A 12,809-nucleotide genomic window follows, 5' to 3' on the forward strand; every position below is an offset into this window, starting at 1 on the left:
ACTTTGGACATAGAGATGGAGCTCCCTCCACTTTATACATAGAGAGGGAGCTCCTTCCACTTTGTACAAAGAGACGGAGCTCCCTCCATTTTGTATATGGAGAGGGAGCTCCGTCCACTTTGAACATAAGAGAGGGAGATCCCTCCAAATTATACATCGAGAGGGAGCTCCCTCCACTTTATACATAGAGAGGGAGCTGCCTCCACTTTATATATGGAGAGGGAGCACCGTCCACTTCATACATAGTGAGGGAGCTCCCTCCACTTTATACATAGAGAGGGAGCTCCATCCACTTTATACATAGAGAGGGAGCTCCCTCCAGTTTATACATAGAGAGGGAGCTCCCTCCACTTTATACAGAGAGAGGGAGCTCCCTCCACTTTCCACACAGAGAGGGAGCTCCCTCCACTTTATACATAGAGAGGGAGCTCAATCAACTTTGTACATAGAGAGGGAGCTCCCTCCACTTTGTACATAGAGAGGGCGCTCACTCCACTTTATACATAGAGAGGGGGCTCCCTCCACTGCATGCATAGAGATGGAACTCCCTCCACTATATCCATAGAGAGGGAGCTCCCTCCACTTTATAAAGAAGAGGGAGCTCCCTCCACTTTATACATAGATAGGGAGCTCCCTCCACTTTATACATAGAGAGGGAGCTCCCTCCACTTTATATATAGAGAGGGAGCTCACTCCACTTTATACATAGAGAGGGAGCTCCCTCCACTTTGTACATAGAGAGGGAGCTCACGCCACTTTATACGTAGAGAGGGAGCTCACTCCACTTTCTACATAGAGAGGGAGCTCCCTCCACTTTATACATAGAGAGGGTTCTCCCTCCACTTTATACATAGAGATGGAGCTCCCTCCACTTTATAAATAGAGAGGGAGCTCCGTCCACTTTGTACATAGAGAGGGAGCTCACTCCACTTTATACATGTCGAGTGAGCTCCCTCCACTTTGTACATAGAGATGGTTCTCCGTCCACTTTGTTCATAAAGAGGGAGCTCCCTCCACTTTATATATAGAGAGGAAGCTCCAACCACTTTATACATGGAGAGGGAGCTCCGTCCACTTTGGACATCGAGAGGGAGCTCCGTCCACTTTATACATAGAGAGGGAGCTCCGTCCACTTAGTACAGAGAGAGGGAGCTCCGTCCACTTTGCACATAGAATGGGAGCTCCGTCCACTTTGTTCATAGAGAGGGAGCTCCGTCCACTTTATACATAGAGAGGGAGCTTCCTCCAAATTATACATCGAGAGGGAGCTCCCTCTTCTTTATCCATTGAGAGGGATCTCCCTCCTCTTTATACAGAGAGAAGGAGCTCCGTCCACTTTATACATAGAGCGGGAGCTCCCTCCACTTCAAACATAGAGATGGAGCTCCATCCACTTTATGCATAGAGAGGGAGCTCCCTCCACTTTATTCATAGAGAGGGAGCTCCCTCCACTTTATACATAGAGAGGGAGCTCCATCCACTTGACACGTAGAGAGGGAGCTCCCTCCACTTTATACAAAGAGAGGGAGCACCATCCACTTTATGCATAGAGAGGGAGCTCCCTCCACTTTATCCATAGAGAGGGAGCTCCGTCCGTTTTGTACATGGAGAGGGAGCTCCCTCCACTTCAAAAATAGAGTGGGAGCTCCATCCACTTTATACATAGAGAGGGAGCTCCCTCCACTTTATATATAGAGAGGGAGCTCCCTCCACTTTATACAAAGAGAGGGAGCTCACTCCACTTTATGCATAGATAGGGAGCTCCCTTCACATAATACATCGAGAGGTATCTCCGTCCACTTTATACACAGAGAGGGAGCTCCATCCACTTTGGACATGGAGGGGGAGCACACTCCACTTGATACATAGAGAGGGAGCTCCCTCCACTTTATACAGAGAGAGGGAGCTCCGTTCTCTTTGTACGGAGAGAGGGAGCTCACTCCACTTTATACATAGAGAGGGAGCTCCCTCCACTTTGTACACAGAGAGGGAGCTCCGTCCACTTTATACATAGAGAGGGAGCTCCCTCCAAATTTTTCATCGAGAGGGAGCTCCCTCCCCTTTATCCATAGAGAGGGATCTCCCTCCACTTTATACATATAGAGGGAGCTGCGACCACTTTATACAGAGAGAGGGAGCTCCCTCCACTTTATACATGGAGAGGAAGCTCCCTCCACTTTATACATAGAGAGGGAGCTCCCTCCACTTTCCACACAGAGAGGGAGCTCCCTCCACTTTCTACATAGAGAGGAAGCTCCCTCCACTTTATACATGGAGAGGGAGCTGCCTCCATTTTCAACAGAGAGAGAGAGCTCACTCCACATTATACATAGAGAGGGAGCACCCTCCAATTTCTACATAGGGAGGGAGCTCCCTCCAATTTATACATAGAGAGGGAGCTCCGTCCACTTTATACATGGAGAGGGAGTTCCCTCCACATTATACATAGAGAGGGAGCGCCCTCCAAATTATACATAGAGAGGGAGCTCCCTCCTGTTAATACATAGAGAGTTATCTCCCTACACTTTCTCCATAGAGAGGGAGCTCCCATCACTTTGTACACAGAGAGGGAGCTCCCTCCCCTTCATACATAGATAGGGAGCTCCATCCAGTTTGTAAATAGAGGGGGAGCTCCCTCCACTTCATACATCGAGAGGGAGCTCCCTTCTCTTGAGACATAGAGAGGGAGCTCCATCCACTTTGTACAGAGAGATGGAGCTCCGTCCACTCTATACATGGAGAAGGAGCACCGTCCACTTTATACATGGAGAGGGAGCTCCCTCCACTTTATACATAAAGAGGGAGCTCCATCCACCTTGTACATAGAGAGGGAGCTCACTCCACTTCATGCACAGAGAGGGAGCTCCCTCCACTTTGTACATAGAGAGGGAGCTCCGTCCACTTTGTACGCAGAGAAGGAGCTCCCTCCACTTTATACATAGAGAGGGTACTCCCTCCACTGTATACATAGAGAGGGAACTCCCCCCACTTTATACAGAGAGAGGGAGCTCCCTCCACTTTATACATGGAGAGGGAGCTCCCTCTACATTATACATAGAGAGGGAGCTCCCTCTTTTTTACACGTAGAGAGGGAGCTCCCTCCACCTTATACACAGAGAGGGAGCTCCCTCCACTTTATACATAGAGAGGGAGCTCCGTCCACTTTATACATATAGTGTGAGCTCCGCCCACTTTATACAGAGAGCGGTATCTCCCTCCACTTTATACATAGAGAGGGAGCTCCGTCCACTTTATACATAGAGAGTGAGCTCGCTCCACTTTAGACGCAGAGAGGGAGCTCCCTCCACGTTATAAATAGAGAGGGAGCTCCCTCCACTTTCCACAAATAGAGGGAGCTCCCTCCACTTTCTACAAAGAGAGGAAGCTCCTTCCACTTTATACATGGAGAGGGAGCTCCCTCCACTTTCGACAGAGGGAGGGAGCTCACTCCACTTTATACATAGAGAGGGAGCTCCCTCCAATTTCTACACAGAGAGGGAGCTCCCTCCACTTTCTACATAGAGAGGGAGCTCCCTCCAATTTATACATAGAGAGGGAGCTCCTCCACTTCATACATGGAGAGGGAGTTCTCTCCACATTATACATAGAGAGGGATCTCCCTCCACTTTATACACAGAGAGGGAGCTCCCTCCACTTTCTACATAGAGAGGAAGCTCCTTCCACTTTATACATGGAGAGGGAGCTCCCTCCACTTTCGACAGAGGGAGGGAGCTCACTCCACTTTATACATAGAGAGGGAGCTCCCTCCAATTTCTACACAGAGAGGGAGCTCCCTCCACATTCTACATAGAGAGGGAGCTCCCTCCAATTTATACATAGAGAGGGAGCTCCTCCACTTTATACATGGAGAGGGAGTTCCCTCCACATTATACATAGAGAGGGATCTCCCTCCACTTTATACACGGATATGGAGCTCCCTCCACTTTATACATGGAGAGGGAGGTCCCTCCACTTTGTACACTGAGAGGGAGCTCACTCCACTTTATATATAGAGAGGGAACTCCCTCCAATTTATACACAGACAGGGAGCTCCTTCCACTTTGGACATAGAGATGGAGCTCCCTCCACTTTATATATAGAGAAGGAGCTCCTTCCACTTTGCACAAAGAGACGGAGCTCCCTCCATTTTGTATATGGAGAGGGAGTTCCGTCCACTTTGTACATAAGAGAGGGAGATCCCTCCAAATTATACATAGAGAGGGAGCTCCCTCCACTTTATACATAGAGAGGGAGCTGCCTCCACTTTATACATGGAGAGGGAGCTCCGTCCACTTCATACATAGTGAGGGAGCTCCCTCCACTTTATACATAGAGAGGGAGCTCCATCCACTTTATACATAGAGAGGGAGCTCCCTCCAGTTTATACATAGGGAGGGAGCTCCCTCCACTTTATACATAGAAAGGGAGCTCCCTCCACTTTATACATAGAGAGGGAGCTCCCTCCACTTTATACAGAGAGAGGGAGCTCAATCAACTTTGTACATAGAGAGGGAGCTCCCTCCACTTTGTACATAGAGAGGGCGCTCACTCCACTTTATACATAGAGAGGGGGCTCCCTCCACTGCATGCATAGAGATGGAACTCCCTCCACTATATACATAGAGAGGGAGCTCCCTCCACTTTATACAGAAGAGGGAGCTCCCTCCACTTTATACATAGATAGGGAGCTCCCTCCACTTTATACATAGAGAGGGAGCTCCCTCCACTTTATATATAGAGAGGGAGTTCACTCCACTTTATACATAGAGAGGGAGCTCCCTCCACTTTGTACATAGAGAGGGAGCTCACGCCACTTTATACGTAGAGAGGGAGCTCACTCCACTTTCTACATAGAGAGGGAGCACCCTCCACTTTTTTCATAGAGAGGGTTCTCCCTCCACTTTATACATCGAGATGGAGCTCCCTCCACTTTATAAATAGAGAGGGAGCTCCGTCCACTTTATACATAGAGAGGGAGCTCCCTCCACTTTATACATAGAGAGGGAGCTCCCTCCACTTTATATATAGAGAGGGAGCTCACTCCACTTTATACATAGAGAGGGAGCTCCCTCCACTTTGTACATAGAGAGGGAGCTCACGCCACTTTATACGTAGAGAGGGAGCTCACTCCACTTTCTACATAGAGAGGGAGCTCCCTCCAGTTTATACATAGGGAGGGAGCTCCCTCCACTTTATACATAGAAAGGGAGCTCCCTCCACTTTATACATAGAGACGGAGCTCCCTCCACTTTATACAGAGAGAGGGAGCTCCCTCCACTTTCCACACAGAGAGGGAGCTCCCTCCACTTTATACATACAGAGGGAGCTCAATCAACTTTGTACATAGAGAGGGAGCTCCCTCCACTTTGTACATAGAGAGGGCGCTCACTCCACTTTATACATAGAGAGGGGGCTCCCTCCACTGCATGCATAGAGATGGAACTCCCTCCACTATATACATAGAGAGGGAGCTCCCTCCACTTTATACAGAAGAGGGAGCTCCCTCCACTTTATACATAGATAGGGAGCTCCCTCCACTTTATACATAGAGAGGGAGCTCCCTCCACTTTATATATTGAGAGGGAGCTCACTCCACTTTATACATAGAGAGGGAGCTCCCTCCACTTTGTACATAGAGAGGGAGCTCACGCCACTTTATACCTAGAGAGGGAGCTCACTCCACTTTCTACATAGAGAGGGAGCTCCCTCCACTTTTTTCATAGAGAGGGTTCTCCCTCCACTTTGTACATAGAGATGGAGCTCCCTCCACTTTATAAATAGAGATGGAGCTCCGTCCACTTTATACATAGAGAGGGAGCTCCCTCCACTTTCCACACAGAGAGGGAGCTCCCTCCACTTTCTACATAGAGAGGAAGCTCCCTCCACTTTATACATGGAGAGGGAGCTCAACCATTTTCAACAGAGAGAGAGAGCTCACTCCACATTATACATAGAGAGGGAGCTCCCTCCAATTTCTACATAGAGAGGGAGCTCCCTCCAATTTCTACGTAGAGAGGGAGCTCCCTCCACTTTTTACATGGAGAGGGAGCTCCCTCCAATTTATACATAGAGAGGGAGCTCCGTCCACTTTATACATGGAGAGGGAGTTCCCTCCACTTTATACATAGAGATGGAGCGCCCTCCAAATTATACATAGAGAGGGAGCTCCCTCCTGTTTATACATAGAGAGTTATCTCCCTACACTTTATACATAGAGAGGGAGCTCCCTCCACTTTGTACATAGAGAGGGAGCTCCCGCCACTTTATCCAAAGAGAGGGAGCTCACTCCACTTTATACATAGAGAGGGAGCTCCCTCCACTTCATACATAGATAGGGAGCTCCCTTCTCTTGAGACATAGAGAGGGAGCTCCATCCACTTTGTACAGAGAGATGGAGCTCCGTTCACTCTATACATGGAGAAGGAGCTCCGTCCACTTTATACATGGAGAGGGAGCTCCCTCCACTTTATACATAAAGAGGGAGCTCCATCCACTTTGTACATAGAGAGGGAGCTCCGTCCACTTTGTACGCAGAGAAGGAGCTCCCTCCACTTTATACATAGAGAGGGTACTCCCTCCACTTTATACAGAGAGAGGGAACTCCCTCCACTTTATACATGGAGAGGGAGCTCCCTCTCCATTATAGATAGAGAGGGAGCTCCCTCTTTTTTACACGTAGAGAGGGAGCTCCCTCCACCTTATACACAGAGAGGGAGCTCCCTCCACTTTATACATGGAGAGGGATCTCCGTCCACTTTATACATAGAGAGTGAGCTCGCTCCACTTTAGACGCAGAGAGGGAGCTCCCTCCACTTTATACGTAGAGAGGGAGCTCCCTCCACGTTATAAATAGAGAGGGAGCTCCCTCCACTTTCCACAAAGAGAGGGAGCTCCCTCCACTTTCTACATAGAGAGGAAGCTCCTTCCACTTTATACATGGAGAGGGAGCTCCCTCCACTTTCGACAGAGGGAGGGAGCTCACTCCACTTTATACATAGAGAGGGAGCTCCCTCCAATTTCTACACAGAGAGGGAGCTCCCTCCACTTTCTACATAGAGAGGGAGCTCCCTCCAATTTATACATAGAGAGGGAGCTCCTCCACTTTATACATGGAGAGGGAGTTCCCTCCACATTATACATAGAGAGGGATCTCCCTCCACTTTATACACAGAGAGGGAGCTCCCTCCACTTCATACATAGAGAGGGAGCTGCGTCCACATTATACATAAAGAGGGAGCTCCCTCCACTTTATACACAGATATGGAGCTCCCTCCACTTTATATATAGAGAGGGAACTCCCTCCAATTTATACACAGACAGGGAGCTCCTTCCACTTTGGACATAGAGATGGAGCTCCCTCCACTTTATATATAGAGAAGGAGCTCCTTCCACTTTGTACAAAGAGACGGAGCTCCCTCCATTTTGTATATGGAGAGGGAGTTCCGTCCACTTTGTACATAAGAGAGGGAGATCCCTCCAAATTATACATAGAGAGGGAGCTCCCTCCACTTTATACATAGAGAGGGAGCTGCCTCCACTTTATACATGGAGAGGGAGCTCCCTCCACTTTATACATAGAGAGGGAGCTCCATCCACTTTATACATAGAGAGGGAGCTCCCTCCAGTTTATACATAGGGAGGGAGCTCCCTCCACTTTATACATAGAAAGGGAGCTCCCTCCACTTTATACATAGAGAGGGAGCTCCCTCCACTTTATACAGAGACAGGGAGCTCCCTCCACTTTCCACACAGAGAGGGAGCTCCCTCCACTTTATACATAGAGAGGGAGCTCAATCAACTTTGTACATAGAGAGGGAGCTCCCTCCACTTTGCACATAGAGAGGGCGCTCACTCCACTTTATTCATAGAGAGGGGGCTCCCTCCACTGCATGCATAGAGATGGAACTCCCTCCACTTTATATATAGAGAGGGAGCTCACTCCACTTTATACATGGAGAGGGAGCTCCCTCCAATTTATACATAGAGAGGGAGCTCCGTCCACTTTATACATGGAGAGGGAGTTCCCTCCACTTTATACATAGAGAGGGAGCTCAATCAACTTTGTACATAGAGAGGGAGCTCCCTCCACTTTGCACATAGAGAGGGCGCTCACTCCACTTTATTCATAGAGAGGGGGCTCCCTCCACTGCATGCATAGAGATGGAACTCCCTCCACTTTATATATAGAGAGGGAGCTCACTCCACTTTATACATGGAGAGGGAGCTCCCTCCAATTTATACATAGAGAGGGAGCTCCGTCCACTTTATACATGGAGAGGGAGTTCCCTCCACTTTATACATAGAGATGGAGCGCCCTCCAAATTATACATAGAGAGGGAGCTCCCTCCTGTTTATACATAGAGAGTTATCTCCCTACACTTTATACATAGAGAGGGAGCTCCCTCCACTTTGTACATAGAGAGGGAGCTCCCGCCACTTTATCCAAAGAGAGGGAGCTCACTCCACTTTATACATAGAGAGGGAGCTCCCTCCACTTCATACATAGATAGGGAGCTCCCTTCTCTTGAGACATAGAGAGGGAGCTCCATCCACTTTGTACAGAGAGATGGAGCTCCGTCCACTCTATACATGGAGAAGGAGCTCCGTCCACTTTATACATGGAGAGGGAGCTCCCTCCACTTTATACAAAAAGAGGGAGCTCCATCCAATTTCTACGTAGAGAGGGAGCTCCCTCCACTTTTTACATGGAGAGGGAGCTCCCTCCAATTTATACATAGAGAGGGAGCTCCGTCCACTTTATACATGGAGTGGGAGTTCCCTCCACTTTATACATAGAGATGGAGCGCCCTCCAAATTATACATAGAGAGGGAGCTCCCTCCTGTTTATACATAGAGAGTTATCTCCCTACACTTTATACATAGAGAGGGAGCTCCCTCCACTTTGTACATAGAGAGGGAGCTCCCGCCACTTTATCCAAAGAGAGGGAGCTCACTCCACTTTATACATAGAGAGGGAGCTCCCTCCACTTCATACATAGATAGGGAGCTCCCTTCTCTTGAGACATAGAGAGGGAGCTCCATCCACTTTGTACAGAGAGATGGAGCTCCGTCCACTCTATACATGGAGAAGGAGCTCCGTCCACTTTATACATGGAGAGGGTGCTCCCTCCACTTTATACATAAAGAGGGAGCTCCATCCACTTTGTACATAGAGAGGGAGCTCACTCCACTTCATGCACAGAGAGGGAGCTCCCTCCACTTTGTACATGGAGAGGGAGCTCCGTCCACTTTGTACGCAGAGAAGGAGCTCCCTCCACTTTATACATAGAGAGGGTACTCCCTCCACTTTATACAGAGAGAGGGAACTCCCTCCACTTTATACATGGAGAGGGAGCTCCCTCTCCATTATACATAGAGAGGGAGCTCCCTCTTTTTTACACGTAGAGAGGGAGCTCCCTCCACCTTATACACAGAGAGGGAGCTCCCTCCACTTTATACATGGAGAGGGAGCTCCGTCCACTTTATACATATAGTGTGAGCTCCGCCCACTTTATACAGAGAGCGGTATCTCCCTCCACTTTCTACATAGAGAGGGAGCTCCGTCCACTTTATACATAGAGAGTGAGCTCGCTCCACTTTAGACGCAGAGAGGGAGCTCCCTCCACTTTATACATAGAGAGGGAGCTCCCTCCACGTTATAAATAGAGAGGGAGCTCCCTCCACTTTCCACAAAGAGAGGGAGCTCCCTCCACTTTCTACATAGAGAGGAAGCTCCTTCCACTTTATACATGGAGAGGGAGCTCCCTCCACTTTCGACAGAGGGAGGGAGCTCACTCCACTTTATACATAGAGAGGGAGCTCCCTCCAATTTCTACACAGAGAGGGAGCTCCCTCCACTTTCTACATAGAGAGGGAGCTCCCTCCAATTTATACATAGAGAGGGAGCTCCTCCACTTTATACATGGAGAGGGAGTTCCCTCCACATTATACATAGAGAGGGATCTCCCTCCACTTTATACACAGAGAGGGAGCTCCCTCCACTACATACATAGAGAGGGAGCTGCGTCCACATTATACATAAAGAGGGAGCTCCCTCCACTTTATACACAGATATGGAGCTCCCTCCACTTTATATATAGAGAGGGAACTCCCTCCAATTTATACACAGACAGGGAGCTCCTTCCACTTTGGACATAGAGATGGAGCTCCCTCCACTTTATATATAGAGAAGGAGCTCCTTCCACTTTGTACAAAGAGACGGAGCTCCCTCCATTTTGTATATGGAGAGGGAGTTCCGTCCACTTTGTACATAAGAGAGGGAGATCCCTCCAAATTATACATAGAGAGGGAGCTCCCTCCACTTTATACATAGAGAGGGAGCTGCCTCCACTTTATACATGGAGAGGGAGCTCCCTCCACTTTATACATAGAGAGGGAGCTCCATCCACTTTATACATAGAGAGGGAGCTCCCTCCAGTTTATACATAGGGAGGGAGCTCCCTCCACTTTATACATAGAAAGGGAGCTCCCTCCACTTTATACATAGAGAGGGAGCTCCCTCCACTTTATACAGAGACAGGGAGCTCCCTCCACTTTCCACACAGAGAGGGAGCTCCCTCCACTTTATACAAAGAGAGTGAGCTCAATCAACTTTGTACATAGAGAGGGAGCTCCCTCCACTTTGCACATAGAGAGGGCGCTCACTCCACTTTATTCATAGAGAGGGGGCTCCCTCCACTGCATGCATAGAGATGGAACTCCCTCCACTATATACATAGAGAGGGAGCTCCCTCCACTTTATACAGAAGAGGGAGCTCCCGCCACTTTATACATAGATAGGGAGCTCCCTCCACTTTATACATAGAGAGGGAGCTCCCTCCACTTTGTACATAGAGAGGGAGCTCACGCCACTTTATACGTAGAGAGGGAGCTCACTCCACTTTCTACATAGAGAGGGAGCTCCCTCCACTTTTTTCATAGAGAGGGTTCTCCCTCCACTTTATACATAGAGATGGAGCTCCCTCCACTTTATAAATAGAGAGGGAGCTCCGTCCACTTTGCACATAGAGATGGTTCTCCGTCCACTTTGTTCATAAAGAGGGAGCTCCCTCCACTTTATATATAGAGAGGAAGCTCCAACCACTTTATACATGGAGAGGGAGCTCCGTCCACTTTGGACATCGAGAGGGAGCTCCGTCCACTTTATACATAGAGAGGGAGCTCCGTCCACTTAGTACAGAGAGAGGGAGCTCCGTCCACTTTGCACATAGAGAGGGAGCTCCGTCCACTTTGTACATAGAGAGGGAGCTCCGTCCACTTTATACATAGAGAGGGAGCTCCCTCCAAATTATACATCGAGAGGGAGCTCCCTCTTCTTTATCCATTGAGAGGGATCTCCCTCCTCTTTTACAGAGAGAGGGAGCTCCGTCCACTTTATACATAGAGCGGGAGCTCCTTCCACTTCATACATAGAGATGGAGCTCCATCCGCTTTATGCATAGAGAGGGAGCTCCCTCCACTTTATTCATGGAGAGGGAGCTCCCTCCACTTTATACATAGAGAGGGAACTCCATCCACTTTACGCATAGAGAGGGAGCTCCCTCCACTTTATACATAGAGAGGGAGCACCATCCACTTTATGCATAGAGAGGGAGCTCCCTCCACTTTATACATAGAGAGGGAGCTCCGTCCGTTTTGTACATGGAGAGGGAGCTCCCTCCACTTCATACATAGAGTGGGAGCTCCATCCACTTTATACATAGAGAGGGAGCTCCCTCCACTTTATATATAGAGAGGGAGCTCCCTCCACTTTATACAAAGAGAGGGAGTTCACTCCACTTTATACATAGATAGGGAGCTCCCTCCACATAATACATAGAGAGGTATCTCCGTCCACTTTATACACAGAGAGGGAGCTCCATCCACTTTGGACATAGAGGGGGAGCACACTCCACTTGATACATAGAGAGGGAGCTCCCTCCACTTTGTACATAGAGAGGGAGCTCCGTCCACTTTATACATTGAGAGGGAGCTCCCTCCAAATTATTCATCGAGAGGGAGCTCCCTCCACATTATACATAGAGGGGAAGCTCCCTCCACTTTATACATAGAGAGGGAGCTCCCTCCACTTTCCACACAGAGAGAGAGCTCCCTCCACTTTCTACATAGAGAGGAAGCTCCCTCCACTTTATACATGGAGAGGGAGCTCCCTCCATTTTCAACAGAGAGAGAGAGCTCACTCCACATTATACATAGAGAGGGAGCTCCCTCCAATTTCTACATAGAGAGGGAGCTCCCTCCAATTTCTACATAGAGAGTGAGATCCCTCCACTTTTTACATGGAGAGGGAGCTCCCTCCAATTTATACATAGAGAGGGAGCTCCGTCCACTTTATACATGGAGAGGGAGTTCCCTCCACTTTATACATAGAGAGGGAGCGCCCTCAAAATTATACATAGAGAGGGGGCTCCCTCCTATTTATACATAGAGAGTTATCTCCCTACACTTTATACATAGAGAGGGAGCTCCCTCCACTTTGTACATAGAGAGGGAGCTCCCCCCACTTTATCCAAAGAGAGGGAGCTCACTCCACTTTATACATAGAGAGGGAGCTCCCTCCACTTCATACATAGATAGGGAGCTCCATCCACTTTGTAAATAGAGAGGGATTCCCTCCACTTCATACATCGAGAGGGAGCTCCCTTCTCTTGAGACATAGAGAGGGAGCTCCATCCACTTTGTACATAGAGAGGGAGCTCCGTCCACTTTGTACGCAGAGAAGGAGCTCCCTCCACTTTATACATAGAGAGGGTACTCCCTCCACTGTATACATAGAGAGGGAACTCCCT

Source organism: Heterodontus francisci, chromosome 21 (assembly GCF_036365525.1).
Source record: "Heterodontus francisci isolate sHetFra1 chromosome 21, sHetFra1.hap1, whole genome shotgun sequence".
Taxonomy (NCBI): domain Eukaryota; kingdom Metazoa; phylum Chordata; class Chondrichthyes; order Heterodontiformes; family Heterodontidae; genus Heterodontus; species Heterodontus francisci.